Here is a 12,606-nt window from a genome sequence, read left to right as displayed (position 1 = left end):
TTGAGGAACTCTCCACCTGTTAGCCTTATGTCTATCACAAGGAAAGTTCTAGAATCAGTACTGAAGGACGTAATTGCAGAACAACTTAATAGGATTGAGTGGAATCGGTGAGGGGTTATAAATGGAAAAACATGTTGGTGTATCTGCTGTTGTTTTTGAGGTTGTCATTTGAGAGAACCAAATGTCATAGTTTTGCATTTCCACATTCTCCCCCCAACCCCCCCTCCAAGTTCCTTGTAAATTTCCTCCCCTTGCCTTAAAACCATGTGAAGTGGAATCATTTCTCTCTATCTAATCTGTGATACTCATAATTTCATAAATTCAAACAGCAAAATCTCAAGTTTCTCTGCTTCCAACAAAACCTGAACCCAGGGTATCCAATAACTCTCCATAGTTGAAATGCTACATCCAAAGTGTTATCCTGATGAATGGAAACATGAGGCTCCAGGTGCCAGAATCATGAGCAAAAAAAAGTTTCAGGTAGTGAACCTGCATGTATTAACCATCTCTTTCCCTCTGCCAAATACCACCTGATCTTCTGAGTTCCTCCAGCAGTTTGACTTGGTGAATCTCATCTGTGAGCTTTCTAGTGCAACCACATCCTTCCTTTGGTTTGAAGCCTAGATTTGTACATGGGATGGAAGGAGTTAGAAATAAACAATGTGATATTGAAAATAGATTTGGAAAGGTGTTAACTCCTTGAATTTAACATGAGCAAGAAGCAGCATTAATAGTCATAAATGAGCCAGTAAAAAATAAGCTGATTCTGAAAAATTGAGCAGAGTTTAAAGGAGTCTGAACAAGATGGAACATACAGACAAAGCATGAAGAACTGTATTCATTTTGGACAAGAGCAGGATGAAACAAGAAGTCCACTAGGGCAACCATGCTACTACAGCCTACAATTTGTTCTGGTTTCCTCCTAAGCTTCAAAACGTACAGGGATGCAGATTTATGTTCATGGGTTTAAATGGCTGGTATCGACTTCTACCACGTTGTAAATAAAATTAATTACTTTTAAAAATTAATTAACCTCCTGTGGAAGTGAGCTGTTTGTGGTTGCAGGACTGAGGCTGGCAGTCATGGAGGGAAGATCTTCAGAGCGGATGTGGTCGGCCTAATCTTCAGAGATTTGGTCATGGTTCAGAGAGAAATATGGAGGTGTCAGAGTACCTGCTCTCAACTTGAATGAAGGAGGGACATCTTGAAACCTATCAAATACAGTTCTCCAATTCTTAACTCACTTTACCAAGTTTTCCATTGTGTGTAAATAGCAGTCTTGCAATATTCACAAATAAAAGATTAAGTGACTTTCTCAGTGCTCATGTATGGCTTTCTTTGGCCAAATGAGTTCACAAAGATTCTTTAATACAATGCCGGCACCACCTACAGCTCCTAGAACGCTTCCACCAGCGTTGTCTCCGCTCCATCCTCAACATCCATTGGAGCGCTTACATCCCTAACGTCGAAGTACTCGAGATGGCAGAGGTCGACAGCATCGAGTCCACGCTGCTGAAGATCCAGCTGCGCTGGATGGGTCACGTCTCCAGAATGGAGGACCATCGCCTTCCCAAGATCGTGTTATATGGCGAGCTCTCCACTGGCCACCGTGACAGAGGTGCACCAAAGAAAAGGTACAAGGACTGCCTAAAGAAATCTCTTGGTGCCTGCCACATTGACCACCGCCAGTGGGCTGATAACGCCTCAAACCGTGCATCTTGGCGCCTCACAGTTTGGTGGGCAGCAACCTCCTTTGAAGAAGACCGCAGAGCCCACCTCACTGACAAAAGGCAAAGGAGGAAAAACCCAACACCCAACCCCAACCAACCAATTTTCCCCTGCAACCGCTGCAATCGTGTCTGCCTGTCCCGCATCGGACTTGTCAGCCACAAACGAGCCTGCAGCTGACGTGGACTTTTTAACCCCCTCCATAAATCTTCGTCCGCGAAGCCAAGCCAAAGAAAAAGAAAAATTGCTGAATTTGCCTGATGTCTGATGTTATAAAATCTCTTTGTCTCTACATATTGTTATGACATTACTAAATTTAAAAAATAATAAGATGGTTATAATATGAATGTTTTCACTCTGACGCTGCTCCAAAACACATGACAATAAATCCTGATTCTGAGATTAACTCAAACTTACAGAATACCAAATTAGAATGTTAAATGTAAATATTATTTTGTTTTTATAAATGCAGAATTGAATTTTGCAGTGGGAATTTTTATAAATGCAGAATTGAATTTTGCAGTGGGAATTGGATTAATCCTGTTATTGTTCTGATAATTGTATTTTTCTTTATTAATTTGAAATGTGCACAGCTTGCAGTATTTGATTTTTTGGAATACTATGGTATTTATTGGGGTTTAGACATAGACATACAACATGGTAACAGGCTATTTCAGTCCACCCAATTAACCTACAGCTCCTGTATGGTTTCAACAGTGGGAGGAAACCAGAACCCCCAGGGAAGACCAACGCAGACACGGGGAGAACAGATAAACTCCTTACAGACAGCACAGGATTTGAACCCCAGTCCTGATCGCTGGTGCTGTAAAGGCGTTGCACTACTTACTATGCCAACTGTACCGCCCACTTTGATTCCACTTCTGGTTGAACTAATGAAATGTCAGACTTCAAAGTATTAATGTAAACAAAAAAAATCTACACAAAGTAAATATTGTTTTACATGAGTCTTAACAGGTTTCAAGGGAATTTTTTTAAAATTGTAATTAGTATTCCCTGCTTAGCTGAGCACAGTTTACATATTGATTTTCTTAATGTAAGCATAATATTTTGCACACTTCAAATAACTTTTCAGCTTTGGCACACAGGTGAAAGGCCATCAACCTTGAATGTTTGCTCTTTCTCACTCTATGTTGCTTCCTGGCTTGCTCAGCATCTCTTTTTTTTCTGTTTGTTTTATTTTTGCAGGGATTTTCTCTTTGGTTTTGCTGTTCATAAATTTGAGTTTGAATAATGTGTCAGCAAGCTTTATTTGCCTTCTGTAATATACTGTACAACTATTTCCAAAGGTGAGATTTATCAGCATTGATAACAAAATAAATGAATTAGTTTGTGCAGCACAGAATTAAAATCAAGATATTGTGCAGGCAAACCGTAATAAAGGTGCAACTGTAATACTAATAAATCGTTTCTCTTTGTACCAATATGAGGAAAGAGCAGGGTAAATCTGAAGTTGGGGCCCGAGACTATTCTAAGTCAATTGAAATGAGATGCCAGCCTTTACATTGTCCAAGCCAAAATCTGCATTTTTTTCTGACCTTGCCATTGTCACCCTCACATATCCTAGTCCTGATATCTGGTTCCCTGAAGACGTATGATAAACTTGCATATGCAAGGAAATCTGAAATGGGTCTTCTCCAGATTTGGGGATCTTGTGGCATTTGTTTAGTAAAAGTGATATATCCAAATTTATGTGTGGTCATGGACCACTCATCGCAAGTTACCTGTCTTACAGCAATGTTGAAAAGTTGTAATGCATATTCACTTTTGTCCCACAGTGGTTTGCACTGTTGAACATGATATTGTATTGACCAATAATCAGTGCCACTTTGGAAATCTCAAGCAGAATATTAGTTGAGTTTGCACATATCTGTGCTTAGTTTGCCTGTTACAAATGGTCAGTTTGCTTGAGGTGTTTATTTGTAGTCTCTGGTTTTACGAAGGTAAGGTGAAGCCATTACATTTGTTGGTATCCATTTGTGTTCCTAAATTTGTATGTTTTGTATCATTGTAGTGGTTAGCACAGTGCAATTACAGCACCAGTAGCCCATGTTCAAATCCGGCGCTGTCTGTAAGGAGTTTGTACATTCTCCCAGTGTCTGCGTGGGTTTCCTTTCACATTCTAAAGACGTATGTGGTTAGTAAGTGAATTGGTCACATGGGTGTAATTTGGTGGCGCAGACACATCACCATGCTGTATCACCACATTTTTAAAAAATGACATGGAGCTCAATGTATAATTTTTTTTGAAGTACATTGTGCAAAATATCATGATCATTCTGTGCCAATGAAGTTCCACAAGTGGCCACACGACCATCATTTACTATGTTCATTGGTTGCAATTAAGTTGGCATCATCCATAGTTAGGCAATAGGAGGACTACTATTATTGCTTGAAATATGCTAAAAATACAGCAAAATCCCCATAATCCGGCACCTACAGGGATTGTGAATGTTGGATATGTGAATTTCCTGGTTGACTGAGACTCATTTTTCCAATGCCTAACTAAGACACCTGCATTAAGAATACATCGTTTAAAAGTGCAAAATGTAAATAATTTGAAAAAAATCAATATTGTAGTCTTTAATTATGTAAAGTTCACTTTAATCAGCTAATCTCTGTAACTTGCATTCGAACTCCGGTCGCTAGTGCTGTAACGGTGTTGCACTAGGCCACTATGCTAACCTTGCCGCCATCATAATCACTCCTCTTCCCTCAGTGCTGACAACCCGACTCACCTCCACGTAAGTGTCCCGGTGAGGCCATCAGTGCAATCTGACTCGCCTCTACACCAGTGGCTTGGTCAGGCCCTCGACACCTCTTTAATTTTGAACCCCATTCGTGATGTGTGTTGCGCTAACCATGCCACCATCATAATTATCCCTCCTTCCCCCAAGTTTACAGATAAAGCCTTACTAATATCTTTAATAATATATTAAAAAAAAAGACTCTTACCAGGCAGGGATAGGCAAACACTTTGGAAGAGTTGTTTCAGTGGCGAGCAGCATCAACCAGCTCTTCATTCTGGGGGCTGCCATTGTATTCAAACACCACTTTATTACAACTTTATTCAAACAGCTGCTGTGGCCAGGGCATGACCAGGGTGCTCTGCTGGCTGAATGTTTGCTCCCATCTTTACCAAGGGGTTGAGTGTTGCTTTGGAGAATGTTTACTTTCACTTTTTTAAACTTTTATTTAAAACTTTATTTATTCTTATTTATTTACTTCCTCAATTTGTTTTTGCCGGTTATTTGAGTTTCTGGTTGATTGCAAGCCTGATAATGGGGATGTTACTGTCGCAAAATTCATGGAAATTGTTTGAAAAGTTGACATGAACTCTTTAGAAACACCAACATTTGCTTTGAATTTATGTTTAAAAGACCAATTTTTCACTTGTAGACATAATAGAGAGGGATAGTTAGAAACTAAACTGATGAATTGATTATTTATAATTTATTCCATGATCCCATGGCTGAAATTTTGATTTGCTTTTTGAAAACTGGTTTATTTGTCCCATTCCAAAATGGATCATTTATATTTTTGTCATTTTTGTAGGAAAAATCAAGTTTGCTATTGTCCTTTGTTCAATTCAGGGGTATACTGTATGTTGTAATTTGCATTTAATGATGCTTCCATGATGAATTGGACCTAATACATCATCTAAGTCTATTTGAATGAATAGACAAAATGGATAACATCTCAAATGTTTGGCATTTGTAACCAAGTGGAAAAAAATTGTGATAAGATGGGATTTGAAAACTTCATTAGGGAAGGTCAAATAGACAATTATTAAAAACTCAGCCTGCTATTTTTAAACTACATAAAAGCATGTTTTCAAGAATAGAAATGTATTGTGATCATTCATGTTCTGTGTAGTGCATGACATTCTGTTGTACATGACCATTTAAAAAAAAATACTACTAAATACATCAATACTGCTATTTTCTTCCAGCTCTGACAAATGTCTTCTTTGTTTCTGAGCACACTGTTATCATGCTCGGCCTGATGTCACCATCAATTCGTACTTGTCTCAGTCATCTTATTGTGCAAAAATTCTTGGTGGTTTGGTATTTGCTATGATTAAAGTTCTGTTACAATTGTGGCATAAAACATGAAACTCAATCAGCCTGTTCAAAGAGTTTTGCATGTGATAAAAGCGTGCATATTTTTCTGAAAACCCCTTCAGCAATATGGATGCTGATAACCAATGGAATCATTATTTCTCAATAATCTACAGTTTGTGTTGAGTTTGCAATGGTATATGGCAGAGCAAGATTTATGTGCAAATAGATTCATCCTTGTCTCTGTAATTGAATGGCTGTGTGACCAAGCTCACTTCAAGTCAGCACAAATAAAACAACAAAATGTACATTTAAAAGTTGATCTATGAAACCTAGGAACAAATCTTCTAGATCAAGGATCTAAATGCAAGTAGAAATAGCTGTCTGATCTAAGCAAGCCAGTGGAGCTGTACCAAATTTGGTCAGGAAAGGTGTAGTACTGTCAAGCAAATTTTGGAAAAGTTGGCTGTGTAATATGCATCATTCCTGGAAGTTGGAGAACAGAATGCCAGTAAAAGAGATAAGCTGTTATAAAACCAGCTTCAAGTGGAAATTTGGAAAGACATACTCTAGTTTTATCTTGAGTCTCTCTCATAATTAATTTAGCTATTTTGATTCCCTTCATGTGATATTACAAAATAATTTTCATTGGAGAAGTAAATGAATCCTACTTTAAAAGTGCTAGTACTGTACTTCCAACCAAACGGTTCCAATTCTGGAAGCAATGAGGAAAACTTAACCAAGAATTTTTTTCTTTCACAGAATACATGATAACTGCAATGCTGCAGTTTATCATTAACAAAGTGATGGACGGAGAACTCATAAAAATATTCTCAAGTGAAACTGAATTCCTAATCAAATGACATTATTTGCTCTTTGATTCTTAATTTAGGTTGCAACAGATCACTCCGCTCTTGACATTAAAGCTTTGCCTCCAATATAGATTGAAATGTTATATTCCAGAGATCAGGTAGCAAACACTCTTGTAGTTTAGGTGGCTAAGTCTCCTAAAAAAAATTGGGGGTGGGGAATCACCCTTAAGTGTATTGTAATGTGATTGATGTTCATTTATCTTTGTCCCATGACATAATTACATGAGATGAAGTATTTTGAGAGGCTAGTGTTGAAGCACATCAGCTCCTGTCTGAGTGGTGACATAGATCTATTCCAATTTGCCTACTGCAGAAACAGGTAGGCAAATTGGAACCCTGGAACACCTGGACAGCATACGTCAAGATGTTCTTTATTGACTGTGAAAGAGTTTTGGCATTCAACACGATCTCTCCCCTCAAAACTAATCAGTAAGCTCTAAGACCTGGGCCCCAACACCACACTGTAATTTGATCCTGGATTTCCTCATCTCCAACCCCAATCAGTGCAGATTGGCAGGAACATCTCCTCCACAATCTCCTTTCGCAAAGGAGCACCACAAAACTGCATACTTATCCCCCTGCTTGACTTGTTTTATACCTATGACTATGGGGCTTGTATGACAACAACACCATTTACAAATTTACTAATGATACCACCATTGTGGGCTGTATAAAAAGGAGTGATGAGTCAGCACAGAGATAAGAGATTGAAAACTTGACTGAATGCGGTACTCCTAACAACCTCACACTCAATGTCACTGTAAGGGTTAAAAAGTATTTCATGCTCGCAAGTAGTCTGTGGCTTTGTTTAACATATTTTTATGCTGTCTCCTAGCAATATCTTCGAGCCAGGGTTATATGGCTAGTTTAAGAGGTAAAAATGCTCAGTTTAGTTTCTTTTTGTCCTGCAAAATGAAGGAATCAGAAAATGATTTGACATTCTTCTATTGACTGTTTAACAACTTTTTAATGGCTGGTAATAATGTATCGTAATTTATAACAATGTTTAATATTGTTTAATAAACATTGGAAAGCTCAATGCAACTTTAGTACAAATTTGTTTGAACAAGTCATAGATAACAATAACATTCTTCGATCCTCCAAGTGATTATAAAGGAAAGTAGTCGCTACAGTCATTTGAACCAAGGAGTTGATTGTAAATTCAGTAAAGGAAAACCAGAGGTATATGACCCTGATATCATGGAGGATCAGAGGTGGAGACAGTGAGCAAATTTAAATTCCTGTGAGACACTATCTCGGAGGACTTTTCCTGGACCCATCATATTAATGTCATTGTGGGAAAAAAAGCATATCAGCGCTTCTACTTGCTCAAGAGTTTGGAGAGGTTCAGTATATCATCGGAAGCCTTGGCAAACTTCTCGTGCTGTGGAGAGTGTGCTGACCGGCTGCATCATGGCCTGGTGTAGGGGGACCAATACCTCTGAGCAGAAGGCCTCAGAAAAAGTAGTGGACACAACCCCGTGTGTCACAGAGAAAGCTCTCCCTACTACCAAGAACATCTGCATGAAATGCTGCCATTGGAGAACAGCAGGAAACAAGGATCCACACCACCCAGACATGCTCTGTTCTTGCTGCTGCCATCAGGAGTGAGGTTATAGATGTCACTGGACTCATACCAGGAGCAGTTGCTATCCCTCAACAATTTACAGTGCCCTCCATAATGTTTGGGACAAATACAATTTTTTCCTTCATTTGCCCCTGTGCTCCACAGTTTTAAATTAATAATCAAATAATTCACATGATTGAAGTTCCACATTCCAGATTGTATTTAAGGTTATTTGTATACATTTTGGTGTGACCATGTTGAAATTTCACCTTTTTATACATTGTTCCCCATTTCTGGGTAATGGGGACTTTTGGCTTTACAGGTGTTTGAGAGTTCTCTGGTATGTTTAATTACTTCATTGGTGCAGGTATAGGAGAGGTAGGCTTGTTTCTGAACTTTTGATCATCTTTGGAGTCTGTAGTTGCAGTTTTTCAACAGGAGGACTAGTGTTGTGCTAGTCAAAGAGCCATTGAGGTGGAAAAACAAGAATAAAACAGTAAAATACATCACCCAAACCTTATCAACTATTTGGAACATAATTAAGAAGAAGGAGCATACTAGTGAGCTCAGTACTCACAAAGGGACTGGTAGACCAAGGAAGTCCTCCAATGCTGATGACCACTGTCTGCAGAGGACTTCATGAGCAGAAATACAGAGGCTGCACTGCATGATGCAAATTAGTAGTTAGTCACAGTAACAGATTGGCCAGATTGTGGTTTGCCAAGAAGTGTTTAAAAGAGCCTGCAGAATTCTGGAAGAAGGTCTTGTGGACAGATGAGACCAAGATGAACCTGCATTCAAGTGATGGCAAGAGCAAAGTGTGGAGGTGTCGAGGGATTTTCCAAGATCCAAAGCATACCACCTGTGATAATGTAATGGGGAGGGACATATTATACTGACTGCTTGCTATTGGCTATGGCTGTAGAGATACTCCACCCTACTGGTATAACAGATGGAGATCCTTTCCCACTGTCCAGTTTAGAGGTCTGTTAATAAAATTGATATGCCATAGACATAGACCAGTCAAGTATGATTCCAATACTGGTGTTTTATTAACAGATGAAAATCCACCTCTAAACTGGCCAATGGAAAAGATTCTCCATCTATTATACCAGTAGGGTGGAGTATCTCTACTGCCATAACCAATAGCAAACAGTTAGTATAATACACCCCTTCCCATTACATCACATCACCTCATCTATGAAACATGGTGGTGGGGATGTTATGCCCAGAGCATGCATGTCTGCTTCATCCTACAGCAAGGCAAACATACTGCTAAAGCAACAAGGAGTTTTTCAAAGCTAAAAACTGAAAATTTCTTGAATGGCCAAGTCAGTGGTTTAATCTAAATCAAATTGAGCATGCCTTCTATATGTGAAGAGAAAACTAAAGGGGCCAAGCTCCTGGAGCAAGCAGGAGCAGAAGGTAGCTGCAGTTGAGATCTGGCAGAGCATCACCAGAGAAGATGGTCAGCACCTGGTGTTGTATGAGAATCGCAGACTTCAAGCAGTCATTGCATGCAGGGGATATGCAACAAAGTACTAAAGATGACTATTTTAATATCCATGCCATTGCTTTGTCCCAAAGACTATAGCACCAGTGGTGATGAAGGTGAAAATATGGTGAGGTAGTCAGAGGAGCGACTGCAGGACTGCTTTGAATCAGTGGACTGGAACATGTTCAAGAACTCATCTATAGACTTGAATGAATGTGCAACAGATGTCACCAACTTCATCAAGACCTGCGTGGATGAATGTGCTCCCACGCACAAATACTGGGTATTCCCCAACCAGAAGTCCTGGATGAATCAGAGAATTTATCAACCTGCTGAGGGCGAGAACTAGGGTGTTTAAGGCTGAGGATTGGGATCTTTACAAGAAGTCCAGGATTGACCTGCGGAATGCCATCTCTGAAGCAAAGTGGCAATTGTGAAGGAAGCTAGAGACAGAGACTGGTACACACCAGCTGTGGCAGGGAGTGCAGGCCATTACAGTCTACAAGGGAAGGGGGCACACTATAGATGGCTGTGATGCTCACTATCAGTTGAGCTGAACACCTATACCCATTTTGAGAAGAACCAAACAGTGCCTACTAGAATCCCTGAAAAGGCTAAGGACCCTGTGATATCTGTCTCTGAGGGCAACATTAGAACAGCATTCAATATGCTGAACCCTCACAAGGCATCAGGCCCTGACAGTGTACCTGACAGGATACTGAAAATCTGTGCCAACCAACTAGCTGGAGTGTTCATGGACATTTTCAACCTCTCATTGCTGCTGTCAGAGGTTCCCACCTGCTTCAAAAGGGAATCAATTACCTAAGAAGAGTAATGTGAGCTGCTTCAATGACTACCACCCAGTAGCACTATCGTTTACTGTGATTAAATGCTTTGAGAGGCTGCCCATGGCTCTGAATTAACATGCATCTAAGCAAAGATCTAGACTCACTGCAATTCACTTATCGTCATAATCGCTCCACAGCAGATGCAGTATCTTTGGGTCTCCACTCAGCCCTGGATCACCTCAACCGATAGACCTCTGGACTTTCTCATTGGAAGACCACAGTTATTATATGAATTGGAAACAACGTCTCCACCTCACTGATTATCAACACAGGTACACCCCAAGAATGTAGGCTTAGCCCACTGCTCTACTGTGTGACCAGGCACAATTTCAATGCCATTTGCAAGTTTGCTGGTGACACCACAGTGGTCGGCAGAGTCACAAATGGCAATGAGGAAGTGTCCAGGAGGGAGATAGATCAGCTCGTTGAATTTTATAACGACAACAACCTTGCACTCAATGTCAACAAAACCAAGCAGATGATTGTGGACTTCAGGAGGAACTCAGGAGAGCATGACCCAGTGCTCATCAAGGGCCTAGTGGTGGAGAGGGTTAAGAAGGTCAAATTCCTCATGTGAACATCTCCAAGGATCTGTCCTGGAGCTTCCATGTTGATGCAATCACAAAGAAGGCTCACCAGGAGCTATACTTTGTGAGGTGTCTGAGGATAGTTGGTATGTCACTGAAGAAACTTGTAAACTTCAGGTGTACTGTGGATAGCATCTGGCTGCCAACATCACTACCTGGTATGGAGGCACCAACTCTCAGGACAAGAATAAACTCCAGAGGATGGTTAACTTGGCCTGCGATATCACATGCACCAGACTTCATTGACGACTGTTATATGAGGCGGTGTCTTTAAAAAAGCAGTCTCTATCCTCAAAGATCCCCACCACCCAGGCCATAGTCTCTTCACCCTGCTACCATTGGGGAAGAGGTACAGGAGCCTAAAGATGAGCACTCAATGGCACAAGGACAGTTTCTTTCCTGCTGTCATCAGATTCCTAAATGATCAATGAACCATAGGCACTGCGTTACTGTAAATATTCGTGTATAATGTGACCCCCCCCACCCATTTTTGAGGGGGAAAGTTTTACCCCTGTGTATAATATGACCCCCCCCTCCCCTCACCTGCCTGAGTCGCGCTGGCGTCTCTCACGACCCCCCCTCCCCTCACCCACCCGATTTGCGATGTTAACTCTCACGACCTCCCCTCTCTTCGGCCGCCCGAGTCGCGCTGCCGTCTACCGCGCCCGCTCGCCTGCAGAAATTTAAAATTTTTTTATTCTCGATTATAATGCGACCCCTCCCCCATTTTTGAGGGGAAGGGGGATTTTTTTTGCATTATACTCGAATATTTATGGTACTTTTCATGCACTGTTATTTTTACAGTAATGTTGTAAGATGGTGGTAATATGAATGTTTGCCCTGTGCTGCCCTGTGACCATAAATTCTGATTATGATGCCCTGAAATGAGGGGACTATGTATAAAAGGTGGTGCAACTTCAACATGTTCAAACCAAAATGTATGCAAATACCCTTTAATAAAATCTGGAATGTGCACTTTAATCAGTGATTTTTTTGATGACAAATTTAAAACTGGAGCACAGGGGCAAATAAAGGGGAAAAAAAACTGTCTTTGTCTCAAACATTGTGGAGGCCTCTGAAACTCCCAAATTACAGACTCAATCAGTGACTTGTTGAAGGACTTTTACTTCACACTTTGTTTATTACTGAATATTTTGTCCCTGTATTTGCAGTTTATTTGTTTACATTTCTCTTTTATATTCTTAGTTCTTGAGTGCAGTTTACAGTTACTCAAGTAGAAATCCTTCCTGGCCTACAGGAAGAGTGTCATGTATGTACTCTGACAATAAATGTGAACTTTGAACTTACGCCCATTGTCATCTGCATCTTGGATATCTCCTTCCATGAGATTGGAGATGGAATTGTTCACTGACATAATTGGAGATTATTTAATTCAAACTCAACTCAAATTCATACAACACGGCAACAGG

General features: G+C 40.3%; 1 protein-coding gene across 4 annotated transcripts in view; it reads left to right on the top strand.

Moving 5' to 3' along the window:
• Window positions 1-12,606, top strand: part of LOC138742526 (arf-GAP with coiled-coil, ANK repeat and PH domain-containing protein 2-like) — a 100,808-nt gene that overhangs the window by 14,046 nt on the left and 74,156 nt on the right. The gene's annotated exons all lie outside the window — the stretch shown is intronic.

This window comes from Narcine bancroftii, chromosome 9 (assembly GCF_036971445.1).
Source record: "Narcine bancroftii isolate sNarBan1 chromosome 9, sNarBan1.hap1, whole genome shotgun sequence".
Lineage (NCBI taxonomy): Eukaryota > Metazoa > Chordata > Chondrichthyes > Torpediniformes > Narcinidae > Narcine > Narcine bancroftii.
Note: the sequence above shows the minus strand (reverse complement) of the source record. Positions and strands in the feature narration are given on the sequence as shown.